Source organism: Acinonyx jubatus, chromosome A2, assembly GCF_027475565.1.
Source record: "Acinonyx jubatus isolate Ajub_Pintada_27869175 chromosome A2, VMU_Ajub_asm_v1.0, whole genome shotgun sequence".
Lineage (NCBI taxonomy): Eukaryota > Metazoa > Chordata > Mammalia > Carnivora > Felidae > Acinonyx > Acinonyx jubatus.
The window spans coordinates 124,614,511-124,635,402 of record NC_069383.1 but is presented as its reverse complement, the minus strand read 5'-3'; the positions used below and the strand labels follow the sequence as shown (position 1 = coordinate 124,635,402).

General features: G+C 36.5%; 1 long non-coding RNA gene across 1 annotated transcript in view; it reads left to right on the top strand.

The window, feature by feature from the left end:
* The first annotated feature begins 1,430 nt into the window (after positions 1 to 1,430).
* Positions 1,431 to 20,892, top strand: part of LOC113594667 (uncharacterized) — a 367,494-nt gene continuing 348,032 nt past the window's right edge. Inside the window, exon 1 of the long non-coding RNA XR_008297029.1 lies at positions 1,431 to 2,483. This is a non-coding gene — a long non-coding RNA (uncharacterized LOC113594667). The remainder of the gene's footprint in view (positions 2,484 to 20,892) is intronic.

The following is a 20,892-nucleotide window of genomic DNA, read 5'->3' as shown; positions in this document are numbered from 1 at the left end:
TAAGCCTCATATTAGGGAAGGCAGGGGGGCATGAAAGGGAATGGCGAACTCATGCTCAGTCTAAATGGATCAGCCAGTATTAAGGTTGACATAATTTTCCCAACTTTCCAAGATGATTTGAAAATTTAGGTTTCCTTAAAAAATTGCATTTTAAAGTTGGTAGAGTCATCAAACAACAACAACAACAACAACAACAACAACAACAAATCAAAGCTCCAGAAATGTGAGAAGCCATGAGTACCATAATAGTGTAAAGACAAGAAAAATGTGACCAGCATCCTCTCCGTGTTACAAAGAATGGCTTCCCACTTTTTCTCTTCCTTGTATTTTTTTAATGTTTATTTATTTTTGAGAGAGACAGAGACAGAATGTGAGTGGGTTAGGGGCAGAGAGAGAGGGAGACACAGAATCTGAAGCAGGATCCAGGCTCCGAGCTATCAGCACAGAGCCCAACATGGGGCTCAAACCCACGAGCTGTGAGATCATGACCTGAGCCAAAGTCAGAGGCTCAACCGACTGAGCCACCCAGGCACCCCCTCCTCTTTGTATTCTTTACTCTATATTCAAAGTCCAGGCTAACCTTCGGCGACATTCTGTAACCTCTACCCTTTCAGTTTATCATAGAGAATGGAGTAGAAGTTTCAGATCCCTTTAGCTTCATTAGTAGGGGTGGATACTTGGAATTTCATTTACAACAACTTCAAACACAAGGGTTGGCAAACTGTGGCCCATGGCCAAATGCCAATCATTGTCCATTTTTATAGATAAATTTTATGGGAACACAGGTGCACCCATTCATGCATATGTTGTTGATGGCTTCTTTTCTGCTCCCATGGCAAAGTTGATAGTTGTGGCTGAGACCATCTGGCCTGCAAAGCTGAAAAGATTTATCATCTGAAGTTTTAAGAAAAAAATTTTGTAGACTTGCAAAAAAATAAATAAGTAAAAAGAAGGAATGAATAAATGGTAGCCAAAATGACATATATCCACTACATACCCTAAATACTCCCTGACTTTAAGATCTGCTTCTAATTCATTCATGCAACATTTAGCAAATATATATGTAATGTGTTTTTGCCTTGCAAAACTGTGCTTAGTGCTGAGATTACAACCACGTCCTTGAATTTAAAGACCTCACAAACTAGTGTGAAGAACAGACTGAAACAACTGATTACAATTAGTGCTATTTTGAGTTAAGTGGAGAAGAGTCAAAAGGGCACGTGAAAAATGTGAGGAGAGTGCAAAACACAATATATTATTTCAGAAAACATGAACATATGGTATTTTTACCAAATATATCAGACATATTTGCCCGTTATTAAATCATAAATAATATTTTGTACACTATTCTTTTGCATTAAGGTTTTTATCCTGAGGTTTTATCTTTTTGTTTGTTTGTTTGTTTTTTATTAGAACATATTCCTGTTTCTTCATTCTGCTTGACTATCTGTGTTGGTTTCCATGCATGGTAAAGAACAGCCATCTCTCCCAGTGTCGAAGAAGTGGTGTTGTGTAGGAGATGAACCTTTTCGGTCAACCTTGCCTCAGCCCTTGGCCCTCTGTCACACTTTTGTGACTCTCCAAGGAGACTGTTTTATTTTCAGTGGCTCCCAGAAGTTGCGGATGTGTTAACACCAACACCAGTCATTGTCCCAGAGGGGAGGGTCTCCATCACCACCCAGATGCAGGCCGACTAGAGGCCAGACCCTCAGGCAGCAGCTTTTACAGGGTGCAAGTATATACGGTCCAGGGGGACTGCAAGTGTGAGCTCGCCCTGCCCGCTCGAGCCAGGCGATCTGGCAGTGTCCTCTAGGTGGCAGTGGTAAAAATCGGGGCCCAGATGAGTACAGAAGCGCTTAATTAGGGGCGTTAGCTAACCAGCGCGAGCCAGGCCGAGGGGGAAGGCGAGGGTGGTGCCCTCCAGGCTCCCTTCCCTCAGAGCGAGTCTGGAGCCGCTAAGCGTGTGCCTAACCTCAAACCCGCCTCTCAGCCCAGCGCTGCAGGCCGGCAAGTAGGCCTCTTTCACAGAAAGATGTAGGGTCGTCTGTGCGGTGCGCTGGGGTGGCAGTCCGCCGAGAACCTACTCCAGCTCCAGGGACCGGAGGGTAACCCCGCCACGCCACCGCCACCGCTAGAGCTAGCCGGCCCCTAGGGGGCAGGCGCAGGAAGGGGGCCCTGGCAGTCACGTGTGAGCTCCGCTCCCAGAGATCCTGGCCCTCTCCCGCGCCCAGAGGTGGATGGCACCCACCAGCTAGAACGAGGCAGGGTGAGCCCTGCCAGGAAAAACAAAAAACAAAAAGATGGCGCCGCGTTGCTGGAAAGAAGCCGAGGGGGAGCTTGTAAATGGCGCCCGCAGAGGAAGAGCGCAAAGGTGGTGCCCACCGGCCCCAGCGTGATGCTTTGGAAGCTTGCTCCTCAGACCACCACTCGCCCGTACCGTCCTGGCGTCTCTCTGGCTGCCTCTGCAGTGACCCCCGGTGCAGGTGAGTTTGCAAAAGCGTTTCTTAGATTGTTCCAGCCTTGTGGGTCGCTTGGATACGAGCTCTGCTGTTTTCAACGCTTATTTCGGACATTTGTCTCTCAGGTGCGCATCTTAAAAGTTGGGGCGCCTGGGTGACCCGGACGGTTAAGTGTCTGACTCTTGATTTCACCTCAGGTCATGACCTCACATTTGTGAGGTAAGAGCCCTGTTGGGGCTCTGCACGTGTAGTGTGGACTCCGCTTGGGATTCTCTCTCTGCCCCTCCCCTGCTTGTGTTGTCTGCCTCAAAGTAAATAAATAAACATTAAAAAAAAAAAAGTTGTGACGACCCACGTAGGGTTCAAAGCCTCCATTTTTGCAGAAATAAGCTTGGAATTTTATTAAAAAAATTTTTTTTTTAACATTTATTCATTTTTGCGAGTGAGACACACTGTGAGCAGGGGAGGGCCAGAGAGAGGGGGAGACACAGAATCCAAAGCAGGCTCCAGGCTGTGAGCTGTCAGCACAGAGCCCGATGCTGGGCTCGTACTCAGGAACCGGGAGATTATAATCTGATCTGAAATGAGAGGCTCAACGGACTGAGCCACCCAGGCACCCTGAGAAGCTCGGAGCTTTACGTTCCTCCGAATTATAGGTCACTGCCCTGGGTATGAGATTTATGGCGAGAGGGTGTCTCAGCCTTTCCTACTCATTTCATTGTGGGCCTCTTGTTTGCCAGATGCACAGGAGTGGCTCAGGGATCTTAGATTTTTTTTTTTCAGAACAAGTTGTCCAAGTTGTAGCTACATATTTGTTGTATTTGTGGGAGGAAGTGAACCCAGGATCTTCCTCTGCCACCATTTGAACCAGTACCAGATTTTTTTTTTAAACTAACTGTATTTTATTTATTTTTTTAACGTTTATTTACATTTGAGAGACAGAGACAGAGCAGGAGCAGGGGAGGGGCAGAGAGGGAGACACAGAATCCTAAGCACACGGCAGGCTCCGAACTGTCAGTACAGAGCCCGTGGTGAACCCACGAACCATGAGACCATGACCTGAGCAGAAGGTGGATGCTTAACCAACTGAGCCACTCAGGCGCCCCAGACTAACTATATTTTAAACTTCAGTGTAAATATTTCCCACCATTAAGTTCTCCTTTCGACCACAAAAAATGGCCAGGTTTAGTGGTTTGGATTAAATTTACATGTGGTGGGACTGCTACCATGAAAGAAAATTGCTAGAAATCAGAATAAAATTGTGTATTACTTAAGAATCACATGTAATAGCAGCTAAGAAAAGTTTTGACAAACCGTATCCAAAACATGTAGATAGGTAATTTGTCTCAGGCAACAACAAGTCGGGAAATAAATGTTCACAGTTGGCACAGCTGTTCTGTGATGTCATCAGAGATCAGCGATCCCGGCACTTTCTGTTTTTGAACATTGATTTCTTTGGTTTACAGGTTTTATCCTCCTGGTCTCACTATGACCATTGTACGTCCATGATTCACATGTATGTTTCAGCTGAAAATTGTGTGGTAGGACCAGAGGGGGTAAAAAGGAGACCCTGCTAAACAAATTCCTTCTCTCTCTCTCTCTATCTCATTTTTCCAGTTCTCAGTAAACTTTTACTTGAAGTAAAACATACCCTTCCAATCATAAGCATACAGAAAGTTGAATTTTCATACATTGAAGACTCTTGTGTAACCAATACCCGGGTTAAGAATTAAAACAATACCAGCCCCTAAGATTCCCTCTTCCATTCCAGGCACTGACAACCACTGTCTTGACTTCTAACTCCGTAGGTAGTTTTTGCTAATTTGAACTTTATATAGATGTGCAGTTAATAGCACCCCTTCGTGGCTGACTTCTTTTACTCAATATTACAGTTATGATAGTCACCCGTTTTGCTAGGTAGAGCTATAGCTTGTTGAATTCTCACTGTAGTCTAGCAATCTATTTTATATTTATTCATAATTTCTCCATTTCATCATTGATAAATATTTGTGTTATTTCCTGTATTGGACTACTGTGAATTGTGCTGTGAGTAGTTTTGTGTGTTTTAGTTTCTGTTTTTGGTAATCATATATATGCATTTCTGCTGGGGATATATGTAGAGTGGAATGCCTCTTTGACAGGCTGTGGTAAACACTAGCAGATGCTGCCAGTTTTCTGAAGAAATTTTACCAATTTATACTCCCCCTGAGAGTGTCTGCGAATTCCACTGCCCCACATCCTTGCCAACACTTTATATGATCAATCTTTTTTGTTTTAGACATTATAGCAGTTATAAGATCGATCTCTAAGAAGTCTCATCCAGAAAATTCTGCATACTAATCACTGGCTGGAATGTCATAAAATCAATCCTAGTTATGAGTGCTGAACTTTGGGGTTTTTTTTTTTTTTTTTTTTTTTGTTGTTTTTTGTTTTTTGGCCTCTGTTATGGGGGATAATTGAGGAGAATGTGAATGGCTTCTAGGTAGCCAATCCTCAGAGACTCTCAAGAGGGTAGATTTTGATTGAGAAATGGACCATAGGGTCACCATTTGCGTATTAAAGAAAAGAGTCATTAAGTGCTAGGATTCGCTTTGCTTCTTCTTGCTCACTTCTGGTGAGTGATCTCTGCTACAGATTGAGAAAAACTAATAGTTTAAACATGAAGTATTTGTAAGAATTAAGTATTGACAAAGAATCATATACCAAATGCTAGAATCTTACTGATAACCAAATGAAAAGGAGAAAAGAGAGAGAGAATAGAAAACTAGGAATCAGAGAGATTAAGTGTCCATAGGGCTAGAGCAGGAAAGTTCCTCCATTTACTGCTTTGGGGATAACTGTAATTTTGAACATCATTTAGCATATTACACAAAGGTACTTTATTTAGAAAGAGGGGCTTAGGTTCCTGCCAGTGAAAGAATGTTGTATTAAGAGAACACAGAAACAACAAAGTACCCTATGATAGTTTTAATCCTGGAACAGTTTAGAAGTAGGACCCTTGTAAGAATCCTACCACCATGAACACAGTTGGAAAATGAGTTGATGGTCTTATTATTATGAGAAAGCTCTGAGTCATGTCATAGGAAACATACTTTCTTAATTTCCACTTTAATATAATATGGCAGAGAAGCCAGTTGAAGTAATACACTGGTCACAAGCACAGAAGAGCTGCCATGGCCAGGCATGTGACATAGCTGAATCACATGGGCCTGGCAGGGACAGCCATGCAGTCAAGAGGGTGTATCTCTTCTAAACTTAGTAGCCACTACTTAATTCAAATAATTTCTTAGATGTTTAGGTCCGCAGTTGCTAGATCTTCTCATTTTTTTTCCAATTATTTGTCTTTAAATCTTATCAAATAATTCAATTTTTTAGAAAATGAAAACACCAACAGCCAAATAAACCTGTCTGCATATGGAATGGGAGCTCCAGTGTGTGACCGCTAGTGAAAGAAGAGAGAGCCCTCAATGAGAAGCTTAGGTCATGTTCTCCAATTGCATACCAGTTATGTGATTTTGATAAAGGCCTTAACACTAAGCCATCCCTGGTTCCTCCATGGCCAAATGGATGGTCTAAGTAATTGATATCTATGGTCTCTCCTTGTACTCGAATATGATAACTGTGAAATACCTAATATTCTAGATTGAGGCTTTCTAGAAACATAATGGTCTCTTTCAAATTTTTTGCCCAGATTTTAAGTAGTATTTTAAAGTGTTTCTTTCAAGCTTTTCTGTAGCTTGGTGAGAAGATCATTGTCTTAATTATTCCAGGACAGAATTAAGACAATGCCATATTGTAGTTGTTCTGCACAAGATAACTCCTTTTGGATATCAAGCAGAAATATGCAAGCTCCTGGATAAGAAATGTACAGCCTTAATTCTTTCAAGATGACTTTCTGAGACGTACAGTCAAAAAGAAAAAGAATGGTGTAATGGGGTATTAGTAAGCATATCACTAGGCTGTTCAAGACGTAGACATGATTCCTCAGATTATATTCATTTGTATCTGCTCAGAGATACATAAACCTCAATTTATAGGAGATATTAGTAGGATTGCCATTATGTGTATGTATATGTATATATAAAATGCTTAAATATATAAATATATGACATATAATGATTAAAAGTATGACTGTGAGTGTAGGTAGTCACTGTATATGTATATATAAAATATTTAAACATGAGTACAATTTATGTGCAACATGCATGTATGTATATTCTTAGGATCTAGCTATTTTTCCTTACAATTTATGTATGTGTGTGATTTTTATATTTCCTGTATACTCATTTGTTTAATGAATATACTCACTTTTATTTTTTTTATTTTAATTCCAGTATAGTTAATGTACAGTGTTATATTAGTTTCTGGTGCACAATATAGTGATTCAACAGTTTTATGCATTACTCAGTGCTCATCATGATAGGTGTACTCTTAATCTTCATCATATATTTCCCCCATTCCCCCACCCACCTCCCTTCTGGTAACTGTCAGTTCTCTATAGTTAAGAGTCTCTTTTTTTGCCTCTTTTTTCTTTTATTTCTTAAATTACGTATATTAGTGAAATCGTATGATATTTGTCTTTTATGACTTTATTTTGTTTAGCAGTATACCTCTCGATCCATTTATGTTGTTGCAAATGTCAAGATTTTATTCTTTTCTATGAGTGAATAACCTTTATGTGTGTGTGTGTGTGTGTGTGTGTGTGTGTGTGTGTGTGTGTAATAGCATCTTTTTTTAATCTTTTTTTGGTGTTTTTATTCTCAAGTTAATTAACATACAATGTAGTTGAGCCCAGTGATTTATCTCTTACATATGACACTCAGTGCTCATCCCAAAGAGTGCCCTCCTTAATGCTGTCACTCATTTAACCCATCCCACCCCCATCAACCCTCCTTTTGTTCTCTGTATTTAAGAGTCACTTATGGTTTGCCTCCCTCTCTGTTTTTATCTTATTTTTCTTTTTCTTTCCCCATATTTATCTTTTAAGTTTCTCAAATTCCACGAGTTAAATCGTATGATACCTGTTTTTCTCTGACTTATTTCGCTTAGCATAATACACTCTAGTTCCATCTACGTTTTTGTAAATAGCAAGATTTCATTCTTTTTCATTGCCAAGTAGTATTCCATTATATATACATACCATACCTTCTTTATCCATTTATCTATCGATGGATACTTGGGCTGCTTCTGTAATTTGGCTATTGTAAATAATGCTGCAATAAACATAAACATCTTTTTGAATTAGTGTTTTTGTATTCTTTGGGTAAATACCCAGTAATGGAATTATTGGATAATAATGATAATAACAGTAATAATTAATAACAGTAATAATAATGTTTTTAATTTTTTTTGAAGAAACTTCATCCTGTTTTCCACAGTGGCTGCACTAGTTTACATTCCCACCAATAGTGCAAGAGGGTTCCTCACCAATTGTTGTTTCTTGTGTTTTAACTTTAGCTATTCTGACAGGTATGAGGTGATATCTCATTGTGGTTTTGATTTGCATTTTCTTGATGATGAGTGATGTTGAGCATCTTTTTGTGGGTCTGTTGGCCATCTATGTTCTTTAGAGAAATGTCTTTTCATTTCTTCTGCCTATTTTTAAGTTGTTTTTTGGGGGGTTTTGATGTTGAGTTGTATACATTTTTGACATATTTTGGATACTAACTCTTTATTGGATATGTCATTTGAAAATATCTTCTCCCATTCCGTAAGTTGTCTTTTAGGTTTGTTGATTATTTCCTTCACTGTACAGAAGCTTTTAGTTTTCATGTAGTTCTCATAGTTTATTTTTGGTTTTGTTTCCCTTGACATATCTAGAAAAATGCCTCTCCTCTCTTCTAGGATTTTTATGGTTTCAGATCTCACATTTAGGTCCTTAATCCATTTTGAATTAATTAATTAATTTTCAAGTTTTTATTTAAATTCAAGTTACTTAACACAATTGGTACAATTGGTACAATTGGTTTCAGGTATAGAATTTAGTAATTCATCATTTCTGTACTGCCTGGTGCTCATGACAAGTGCCCTCCTCAATACTCATCACACATTTAGCCCATCCCCAACCCACCTGTTTTGGTTACTACTGCTTTGTAATATATCTTGAAATCTGGATTTATAATACCTCTAATTTTCTTCTTTTCCAAGATTATTTTGGCAATTTGAGGTATTTTGTGGTTCCATACAAGTTTTAGGATGATTTGCTCCAGTTCTGTGAAGGATGCGATTGGTATTTTGATATTTTGATAGAGATTGCATTAAATCTGTAGATTGCTTTGAGTAGTATGGACATGAGTATACATTCTTTTCAAAATTAAGAAATACTGGTGTGTCACCTATATATAAATAAAATAAAAATAAAATTCTTTAAAAAAGAAAAAAGAGAAATGCTACATAGTATAAAATATACTAATCAGCATAGTTTATGGCACATAAAATGTAGTTTAGCATTTTCATTGACTATCTAGATGAAAAGAAACCCCACATACTTATTATCAATTTGGTGTGCATTTATTGAATAGCAAAGCCTAGTATATACTTAACTGTACTGTTTTCATAAATACATTAATAATACTTTAAGTTTCAAGCATCAATTAAAGTAGAGAAAGCAAATATGGATTCCACATACATGTGGCCAACTGAGTGAAGAGTAGCATTTAAGTGGGATAAGCTCGATGAGCAACAATGAAAGTGTGTTAATGTGTTCTACATTGTCCAGACCTCTGAAGAAGCCAGGATGAAGAGACAAGCGGCTCTGGATAGCAAATTAGATGGAGATCTGCAGTCTGTACTGCCAGGTAGAAATTGTGGTGTCACTGGGGTTATAAAGGCATCATGTCATGAACCACGATGAGAAGCAGTTGCCTGCTTCTCTCCACTGATGAGCAGACTATACCTGGAATACTACATTTATTTCAGAGAAGCACAATACTAAAACCTTGAAATTATAGCAGTTTTAGAAAAGAACAGAAAAATGTGAGAGGAAATGAGGCTTTAACTGAAAATTAAAAACAAATTAAGTATGCATGAATAAATTAGTAATATGGTCCTAAGAAAAACAACTCTAGTGACGAAAGAAACAAGTTTGAGTACAGAAAGATCTCATGGAAATGTTTACAGAACATTCCATTGCAATTATAAAAGTAGTGTTTGGAAGTTTTAGAAAAGGTACTAATCATGAGTGTTATTGGCCAATGTACTGTTTTCCATTTGTGTTTATTTATTAATTGGTCTTTAATCTATGTGTAGTGAACTGAATGGAGTGAAAAGCAGATATCCATTCAGCATGCTAATGGAGAGAATTGGAAATGCCTTTTTCTTCTCCTAATACTTAAAAAAAATGGAATTGGTGGTTTTCTACTACCAACATTCTGTTTGAATAAAATGCTAGGAAAAGAATTATCATTATTTTAAATTATAATAATCAGTATTTTTACAATAAAATGAATGACCAGGAGCCTGTGGGTAGTGCTCAAAATATATTGGATACAATGCCTGCCGTTCTGAAGGTACATACTAAATAAGTAAACACATACTTAATGAAACTTGAAGTTCAAGAAGCATAACTCTCAATAAAATAGGGAAAACTGACATATCACCCCAGTGGCTCTGAGAATGTGCCTCTCAGACCTCCAAGTTCAAAGATAAACTCTTTGAAGCACCTCACACATCCACCCTCATGCTTGTGCTGAAGCTCTAGTCACAGGGGGCTTCTCCCAGTCTGTGAGTGGGCACAGCAGGGATACTGAGGCACATCCATTCGTGGGAGATACAAGAGTCCTCTGGAGGCTCACTTTGGCTCAAGGACTCCCCAAAGCCTTGCTACATGTTTTTTGAAATTGCACATAATTGAGGATGCTTCTATCCAACTTTCCTTCTTTTCCTCCTTTATTCAAGGTCAGACTTGTATGGGGGTTTGTTTTCTCCTCCAGACTTTTCCACCTCCCTTCTCCTTTTCTCTCTTGAGTATTGTCTTTAATCTTTTCATGTTTAATCCCATCTTGATATCTGTTTCCTGGAGAACCTGGATGCATAAAATTGCATTTCTTAAGTCTACACCTGAATTTGTTCTATTCGGATAGCTCCCAGCTGTGTACAGTTGATATTTCTGGCAATTAGCTTTTTTGAATTCAAAAATGTTTTTGTTAAATTAAAAGAGATTAGATGAACATAGTTGACTAGGCAAAGAGTTACATAACTCCAGCCAAAATTTTTAGAATTCAGAGGAAATAGAACATGTCCATAACAATTCTGGAAGAAAAAAAAAGAAAATAAGAGAAAAGAAAAAAGATCAGAAATTATGTGAAATTTGTTAGGGAAAGAAATTCAATAAGACTAAATTGGCAAGTGCTAAAGAGAATGTAGCTTGATAATTATGAAAAGGAAACCTATTTGAAAGTATGAATTAAAAGTATGACTTTGTAAGCATTTAAATGAACAGATTTGAGAACAGTTTGGAATGAAATTTTTTAAGGCAAGCATTTGTTTATATAAGTGTGTTAAATGTGTATCCTAGAGGAAGGGCTATATAATGAAAGAATATTCAAAAACAAATTAAGCAGTAAAAAGAAATATTTCATTTTGATAAAAAGTACAAGAGAATATAATCTCTATATAAAAGACACCGTGACAAAGTTTAAAGAAAAATAATATATGTTATTATATACATATATTTCATTTTTAATTTTTTTAAATGTTTCTATTTATTTTTGAGACAGAGAGAGACAAGCATGAGGAGGGGAGGTGCACAGAGAGAGGGAGACACAGAATCCAAAGCAGGCTCCAGTCTCTGAGCTGTCAGCACAGAGCCTGACACGGGGCTCGAACTCACAGACTGTGAGATCATGACCTGAGTTGAAGTCGGACACTTAACTGACTGAGCCACGTAGGTGCCCCAATCTCATTTTTATATTATGTAAATAATATAATACCCTTTTTTTTATAGCTAGCAAGTTCAGAGTGGTAGGGCTTCTACTCTTACTAGGCAGCACCCAAATTATTTTGAATGTTAAACCTTTTGAATATTACTCATGGCACAAAGTTATTTTCAAAGAAATTCATTACAACATTGCTTGTAATAATAATAATAATAAAAACAGAAAACAACGTAAGTATCTCTCAGTAAGGAAATGAGCTAACAGATTATGCATATTCATATGAGAAAGTGTTGTGGTGCAGTTAAAATAAGTGAATTAAATCAACATATGACAGCATGAATAAATCTCATAGCCCAATACTGGGTTTTTTAAAAGTTGCAAAATGATATGTACAACTTGATTTTGTTTATTTAAAGTACGGAATTACAAAATACCAACTTGTTTTAATGCATTTAATGTGAAATGCAGTCAGGATGTATATATATCATAATCAGAACGGTGGTCAGTGTTTGTAAATTAGTATATTAGTTTCTCTCCAGAGAAACAGAACCAGTAGGAGAAATACATGTATATCTTACATATTTATGTCTCCATATATAGTATTATTTATGTTTGTTAAGAGAAATTGCCTTGCATGATTCCTTGGTGGCTGAGAAGTCCCACCATCTACCATCTTCAAGCTGAAGACCCAGAAAGCTAGCAGTATAATTCCAGTTTGAGTCTGCAGGCCTGAGACCCTGAGATGCCTATTGTGTCACTCCCAGCCTGTGGTCCTGTGAAAAAGAGCTGAGATGCCCCAGCTAAACTAGGCAGGCAGGATGACAAAGGGGCAAATCTGTCCTTCCTCTGCCTTTTGTTTTCTTCAGGTCCTCTACAGATTAGGTGAGACCCACCACATTAGGGGAGCAGTCCACTGTCCTGAGTCCACTGATTTAACTCCTAACCTCATCTGGAAGCACTCTCACAGACAGACCCAGAAACTGTATTTAATCTGGGCATCAGGTGGTCAGCCAAATTGACACATAAAATTGACCATCACAATTAGATTACTCTGGATTTCAACTAATTATACAATGTTCAGTGTTTTATTTCTTAAAGAAATTGATTGGAGCAATTATAGCAAAGTTTCTTTAAAGTGCTATGTACTTTTCATATATTTGAATATTTCCTAATTTAGAAAAAAAAACAAGAAAAATGAAACATTCACAGTGAATGCTTCATTTTCTTGTTTTTAGATTTATTTGTAAATTTTGGTCAAATATTTGGCATTTTAAATTTAAGAATACTGTATTATTTTCTCAGGATACTAGTTTTGGAATTTATGTTGGTGATGGTAGTTTAAAGCAGATTCTCCTATATCACAGTCATCCTGTTACTCCTTTGGAAGTGAAATGAAATTCCTATTAATTCTTTGAAGTGTTTTCAAAAAACACCTCTTATATTTTTAGTAGCATCTGTTTCAAAATAGGAGACTTTTGAATTTTTTTTAATTGAATATGATGGTGAGAACCAATTCAGAAACAGTGGAATGGTGGTGAATACAATTCTAGTCTGAGAAATACAGACTGGTAAGAATTACTGTATGCTTAAATTTATTTTTTTTATTAGAAAAGTTTTTTAATGTTTATTTATTTTTGAGACAGAGAGAGACAGAGCATGAGCAGAGGAGGGGTAGAGAGAGAAGGAGACACATAATCTGAAGCAGGCTCCAGGCTCTGAGCTGTCGGCACAGAGACCAATGGTGGGGCTCGAACTCACGAGCTATGAGATCATGACCTGAGCTGAAGTCGGATGCTCAAACCGACTGAGCCACCAGGCGCCCCTTAAATTTATTTTTAAAGTGAAAAAGACCTCCTTATTTTTTAGAGTATATGTATGTTTAAATGTATTAAGCCTTATTACATTTAGGGGCGCCTGGGTGGCTCAGTTGGTTAAGCGTCCAACTTCGGCTCAGGTCATGATCTCACAGTTCATGGGTTCGAGCCCCACATCAAGCCCTGTGCTGACAGCTCAGAGCCTGGACCCTGCTTGGGATTTTATGTCTCCCTCTCTCTGCTTCTCCCCCATTCTCCCTCTCTCTCTCTCTCTCTAAAATAAACATTTTAAAAAAAGGTATATTCCTATAAACTTTATCACATTTGTATATTAAATTTAAAAGAATATCTGGTTTGGAACAAGATGGAAAAAAATCTAAGTACCTAGGCAGAGATTGATGGCTTCCTCAGGAAGACAAATGAGTACTAAATGCTTAACTCAATTCTTGGCTTATGCTTTATTTCTCTTTTCACTGGATACATTCATAACCTTCGACCATTTCAAGTGTTGCTTTGCTATATAAAACCTGAGTATGTCTACGTCACAGTTACTGATTTCATGGTACCTGACTTGGAGTCTTCACTGCTCTATGTGTCTTTAGAAATAAGGTGTATCTCTAAGACTGCAAAGTGTCTTTCAATATTTAGAATAACAAAAAGAAAAGGAACCTATTTTTGGACTTAGGACATTCAAAAAAATTCTATTTCATTTCTGTTCTCTTTCCTTATATTTCCAACTACAAACCATCAGATTGATCGACTGATCGATCTCCCAGGCAGACTGTTTACTTTGATATATTTTTTAAGATTCTCACTCTCTATGTGACGATAATATTTCAGGTGTTTTTAATATAACATTTTCAAATTGAATCATAATTATGCCTTTATCTTTCCTTGCTGTATTGTAGGTTTCTCAAGAGCAGGAACCATGCATTATATGGCTTTATATAGTGAAATTTAGTAAAGTGACCATCATACCACAAATTAGATACTCAGTATTTGTGGAAACAGTGAAAGAATTCATGCCTTTTCAGAGTCATTTGAAGACATGCATATTATAGGAGTTACAATTTCTAGGACATGTTTCCTACCTCTTTTCCACTTCTGTTATAATAGCAGATTATTTCTACTAAGTGCATGCTTTTCTTTTCTTTTCCCCTCCTTTAAATCTTGAAAACTTGGTTGGAATATAGCATAGTGAAGTGTAGTTATGTAATAATAATTTATTTGGTAAGAATTTACTGATCAACTATGATGTAACAGCCTCTACTAGATACCCAGTGTACAATGGTCAGAGAAAATTCTCCTGTTCTGATGAACAGAAGAGCTATGCTAACTTCTTGGAGTCACACTTGCATGGAGTAATATGTAATTGATTCTGGGTGTGACTTTGGTTTATCAAATCTATAGGATATTTTTTTTCTAATTATGAATTTTAAATTTCGTAAGTCTGGCAAGGCTAGACTGAAATGATTACTAATTATACTTCCATGAAATATTCCTCCTTCACACTGCCAAATGAGGTATGCATGTCACAAAATCCTCCTGTTTTCTGGGTCTCTGATTTGGCTCTCCAACTTCAGGTCACAGCTGGAACTAAGAAGTTCATGTTTTTTCAGAAATGAATAATGAATTTTTAAGTTTCCTTTGCTTCACATTGACTTGGAATTATGGCTTGAGTCAGTTCTTGTATTATTCAGTCTAGATTTGTCTTCCATCACTCAGGGTGGCCCCTGTATTTCAGTTCAAAAACCAGCTTATGGTGTTTTGATTGTTTCCTTGCTTTGCTTTCTGAGAAATTACTTGCTTTGGAAATAATAACAGTTCAGTTCAGAAACTGCAGTTGCCAAATGTCATATTCTTCTTGTTCCACGTTTTTGTAAATCTTTAGGTGGGAGAGCTTGCCAAATTGTCATATTGTTTCATTGTTTTCCTATAATGTGATTGCCAATTTTAAATATTCATAGCTGAGGAAGTGGAATTTTGTGTGGTACTTACCTAGCATTAGCTGACAAGGAATTGCTACTTCTTTCATTCCACTTAAGTTCTTTTTTGCTTATTTAACTATTTGACACCCTTTGGAAATTTCATTGTCTTTTGACTAAAAATTTTTATCATGATATGTGAAGAAACTAATACATAAGATAGGTTTAAAGCCACAGTAAAGCTGAGAACAGTCCCCTTTATCAATGCACCAGAGTGGTTCTATTTCAGTCAGTTATTTACCTATTTTTCCTCCAGTTTCTAGCAGCATGTTTGTTTTGCCATTTTATATTTACTCACAGAGTGCCTCAAAATCAAGAAGAGGGGCAGTCTAAGATTCTCTTCCCCTTGGGGGCTTCCACTCCCATGAAAGAGGGTTGCTGATTTGAACAGTATTACTGCTGTTGTCCTCCACCTCCTCTGCCTCATTTCCCCTCCCCTGCTGCTGTGCATATTGAACAATAATGAATGTTTTCTTAGCTCCCACTGTCCTCTCACCTACTCTGCCAACAAAAAAGGAAAAGTTTTTTGAAGCCAACTTGTTTTATATTAAGTTCTACTGAAATGCATATGGATTTCCGATGATAATTATATATATTTTTTTCCTTTGAAAAATGTGGATTCAGAAAAAGAATGATCGCTTTAAATTAGCTTTTGCTGAAACTTTGCAGAAAGTGTTCAGTAATGTTGTGTTGAGTGTATTTCTGTTTATGTAAAATTAAAATGATACATAAATATTGTTAAATATGGAACTCCCTGTTTTCATCATGAGGATTGACAAGAAAGGGGCTGGAGTGAACTTTATGGGGTGTAGGAGATGTTCTATATCTTGATTGGGAAATTGATTACGTGAGTGTATGTATTTGTGAAAGTCATAAAAATCTGTACATAAGATCTGCATATCTTAAGTGAGAATATGTCATGAATCAAGCACTATGTTCACATGATTAAAAAAAGAGAAGGAAGAGGCTGAGAACACAGACGTTAACCCTAAATAAATACATATGTAATGACAATTCAGTAAGCAGTTTGAAGGCATGATAAGATATCAGAGAAAATATGTTATAAACCATGCCTTAATCTAATTAAACATATATCACAGCCAAAATATGAAGAAACGGTTATCCATGACACCTTTTTTTTTAAATGTTTATTTATTTTTGAAAGAGAGAGACTATAAGTGGGGGAAGTGAAGAGAGACAGGGACAGAGGAATGAAGTGGGCTCTACACTGTAGAGCACAGAGCCTGATACAGGGCTCTGAACCATGAACCATGAACCATGAAATCATGACCTGAACCGAAGTTGGACTCTCAACTGACTGAGTCACCTGGGTGCCCCACATGGCAACTTTTTTATTGAAGTATAGTTGACATACAGGATCTTGTTAGTTTCAGGTGTGCAGCATAGTAATTCAACATTTACATATGTTAGAAGTAAATGATCTCCATAATAAGCCTGGTTACTATCTGTAACCATTCAAAGTTATTATAATATTGACTCTATCCCCTATGGTATACTTGATAATACCATGACTTGCTTGTTTTATAACTGGAAGTATGTACCTCTTAATCCCCTTCACCTATTTCTCCCATTCCCTCCCCTCATGGCAGTTTTATCTATGAATATGATACTGTATGTGTATTGGTGGAGGGTAGAAGGAGACTATAACATAAAATTAAGTTCAGCCAAAATTCAATCGCTATGGTTTTTCAATAATATTTGTATTTTTCCTAGAAAAAGATACATTTTAGTAGGGAATGTACAGATTGAAACAGAGGAATAAAGGACCTCCAGAGAGAGAAAAAAAATTGGAATGATGTATTTTCCAGTGTTTCAAGTTTAGTTCAAAAAGAGAGAAAAATATTATTAATACGCATGTGCTAGATCTGATAGAAAATTAGTAAATTCAGGAACTACTAAATTCAATAAATGAGGAAAATTTTTTAAAGTACACTGTTTGACTCTGTAGGAACTATTTACTAGTAATAGTATGGTAAATTTGTAATAAAATTACATCAGGAATAGTAATTGTTTTCAATAAATAATATCACAAATTGATAAATCACTAATTAGCAGTATTATGTTAATATTAAGCATATTAATAAGGTAAGAAGAATTTCAGAATGAGCAAATGAAAACCATGAATCCTTTTTTACATTTAAGCTGCTTATATACATTTATTCATAAAATACAATTTAATTTCAACATAGGGTGCTGAACATTCATGTGTAAGAAAATAAAGTAAAAATCTAGACACAGAGTTTCTCTCCACAAAAATGAACTCAAAATGGATCATAGACCTAAACATAAAATGCCAAAGTATAAAATTCCAAGAAGATAACATAGGAGAAATCCTTGGGCACTGTGATGATATTTTAGATACAACACCAAAGATACAATCCATGAACAAAAAATGATAGCCTGGACTTCATTAAAATTAAAGATTCTGTTCTGTGAAAGACAATCAAGAGAATGAGAAGAGAAGCCACAGACTAGGAGAAAATAATTGCAAAAGACCTTTCTGATTAAGAACTTTTATTCAAAATATAGAAAGAACTCATAAAGCTCAGCAATTAAAATAGAAACAATTTTTTAAAAATGGGCAAAAGACCCTTAGCAGACCCTTCATGAAAGATGATACACAGATGGCAAATAAGCACATGAAAATATGTTCCACGTTGTATGTCATCAGGGAAATGCGAACCAAAACAATATTGAGAAGATACCAGTCTATGCCCGTTGGGATGACTACAATGCAAAATTATAATAGCGGAAGTGCTAACAAGGATGTGAAGGCACAGGAACTCTCAGAGATTGCTGGCTGGAATGCAAAATGGTACAGCCACTTGGGAATACGGTTTCACAGTTTTTTACACAACTAAATGCGTTCTTACCATATGATCCAGTAATCATGCTTCCTGCTTTTTATTCAAACGAGTTGAAACCTTATGTCCACATAAAAATCTGCACAATGATGTTTATGAAAGCTTTTATCATTATTGCCAAAACTTCAAAGCATCCAAGATGTCCTTCAGTAAGTGAATGGATAAATCGACTGTGGTACATCTAGACAATGGGATATTATCCAGTGATTAAAATAAACGAACTATCAAGCTATGAAAAGACTTGAAGAAGTTGTTAATGCTATTACTAACTGAGAAAAGTCAAGTCTGTAAAAACTACATATTGTATGATTATAACTAGGAAAACTGGCCTTTTCCAAAAGGCAAAACTGTGGAGAGAACAGAAGGATCAGTGGTTGCTCTGGGGTTAAGGAGGGGCAAGGAGGGATAAGTAGGCAGAGCACAGAGGGTTTTTGGGGCAGTGAAAACTACTCTAATGGGGTATTCATGTCATTATACATTTGTCAAAACTCATAGAATATACAACACAGAGTAAATCCTAATGTAAAGTGTAGAATCTGGGTGATAATGATGTGTTGATATAGATTTGTTGATTTCGACACCATTCAGTGTGGACTTTTCAATGTGGGGAGGCTGTGTATATGTGGGGACAGAAGGTATATGGGAAGTTTCTATAGCTTCCTCTCAATTTTGCTTTGAACCTAAAACTAATCTAAAAAATAAAGTCTGCTTTTTAAAAGGAATAATAGAATTTAATTTAAAAATAAAACATGTCTTTACAGAACCATTCTTAAAGCTAATGCTCTAAAGTTGTGCGTCTCTCAATACTTAAGAGGAATTCCTAAAATTCATTTCTAGTATCTTCTCTTCTTCATAAGCAATTGATATCCACTCTGCCTCTCTCATTGGAATAAACTCTAACTTACTAACACAGAGTGATGTCCCTTCTTAAGCATAATTAGCTATGTTCTTCTTATGGACAAATATTTCAAGGTATTTTCTCAACATAGAAAATCCTTATTTATAATAAAGAGGAAATGATTATAAAATTGCTTGTATATTACTGTAAGAGCTAAAGAAAAACCACACACGCACACACACACACACACACACACACATAAAAGACACCTGAGCTTATAGTGGTTGTTTTAATGTGGTAAACTATCAATCATATGCATATTTTTCTTTTCTGTTATACTTCTAAATATACTATTATAACTAAAATATACATATATACATATATATATATGCACACATATATATTGCTTTCTTTGTTAGATTCAGTAAAGACACAAACATACGTTAGTGGTCTCTAGTTACTTCTTGGTGACTTAAATAGCCATGGGCATTGACATATAATTCCAGTTTTACTTTCCACTCAGAATTATTGTTGAGAGTCTCATCTATTGCAGTTAGATTTTTTCCCAAACATCTGTGTTTGGGTTGTGTGCTTATTCCCATCTATGAACCCCAATCCAGACCCTCAAGTGCAGTTGCCCATGACCTTCATCCTTGCCATCCTGGCTCTATCTCAGCACTTCTGACTGGGAGGGCAAGTTTTCTCATCAACTTGTGAGCCTTGGGTATTATCAAATAAAATCACTGCAGGGAAGGAAATGGTATTCACCTTTATAGAAGGTTTCTAGAACTTTCCACTATCTTCTCTTTTAATTCTATCTATAAAATTTGTTATTGATGGTAAGTGTTTTATAAAAAAAAAAGAACAAAAACCAAACAAACCAAAAGCTTTTAAGTAGATCTTTTTATCGATGTCATGGGCATTTGAGACTATGGTAAATTTACCTTAACCTAAATTTGGAACTTTCTTCCCTCCTTGGGCAGCTCGTTTCTTTGGTAGAGTTTTCCCCTTGTACCCTAAGCAAATGGTATCATTGTCCTTATAAGCTGTAATGTTTAGGCTACAAAGTAATTAATCTGTATGTGGATTTATCACCTTGAATATAAGATTGCGATATTCTAGAAATATTAGGATCATTTAAGAAATAAACTGGTAAGAATTTCACTTTTTTTTAATGGAAATGAGCCGGTTTGATGCAAAATAAGATGTCAGAATAAAAACAGAGTTTTATTCTTTGCTTGGAAACACTCGTAGGTTGTTATGTTTTTAATCACTTTTCATTCAGGTGACATAGGTGACGATTGTATTTTTAGTGAATCTGATTTATGCACGCACTGGCATACTTAACATATTTTATAAATTATATACTGAACTACATTATTTTATGTAGATTGCAGATTCTATAGCTTCAATAATCTAAGCTAATTTTATGAGACATATGGTCATAAAATAACAATGTGACCCCATGATTGTTATTCTAAAGTTATTTTCTTCTCCCTCATTTTTTCTCTTCCTTTCATGCTAATATGAACGGATGATTAAGATTATCCAGACTAACACAAATAACTTAGGTGAAAGGCAACATTTCTACCTCACCCCACAAAATCTCCCAATCATCACTTGCATTACAAAGCAGCTATTTTGACAACCCTGTTCATTTATGAGCATGTAGTTCTAGATTTTTTTGTTTTCTTTGTCTTTGTAGCAGCCATTGTGGGTGAAGGAATGACTTTTGCATGCAAACTCTTGGAGAGACTTGTTTAAACTAACTTTTCAAGGTTCCTAACAACACTATGCCACATTTTTAAGGTGGCTGAGTACTTTTTAATAATAAAGTACCACATTAAAAAGACAGTAACTAAACACTCAGTTTTTCCCTAGGATATATGAAGGGAAGTGGGGGTAACTCATAGGGTCACTTAGCACTTCATGCTGCAGGTCTTGGAGTGAGTCCTTTTGTCTCCCGGGGGGATCATGTGAGATCAAGTGAAACTGTTTTCTTCAATATTTCTGGAATCTGCCCATTCCCCTATTC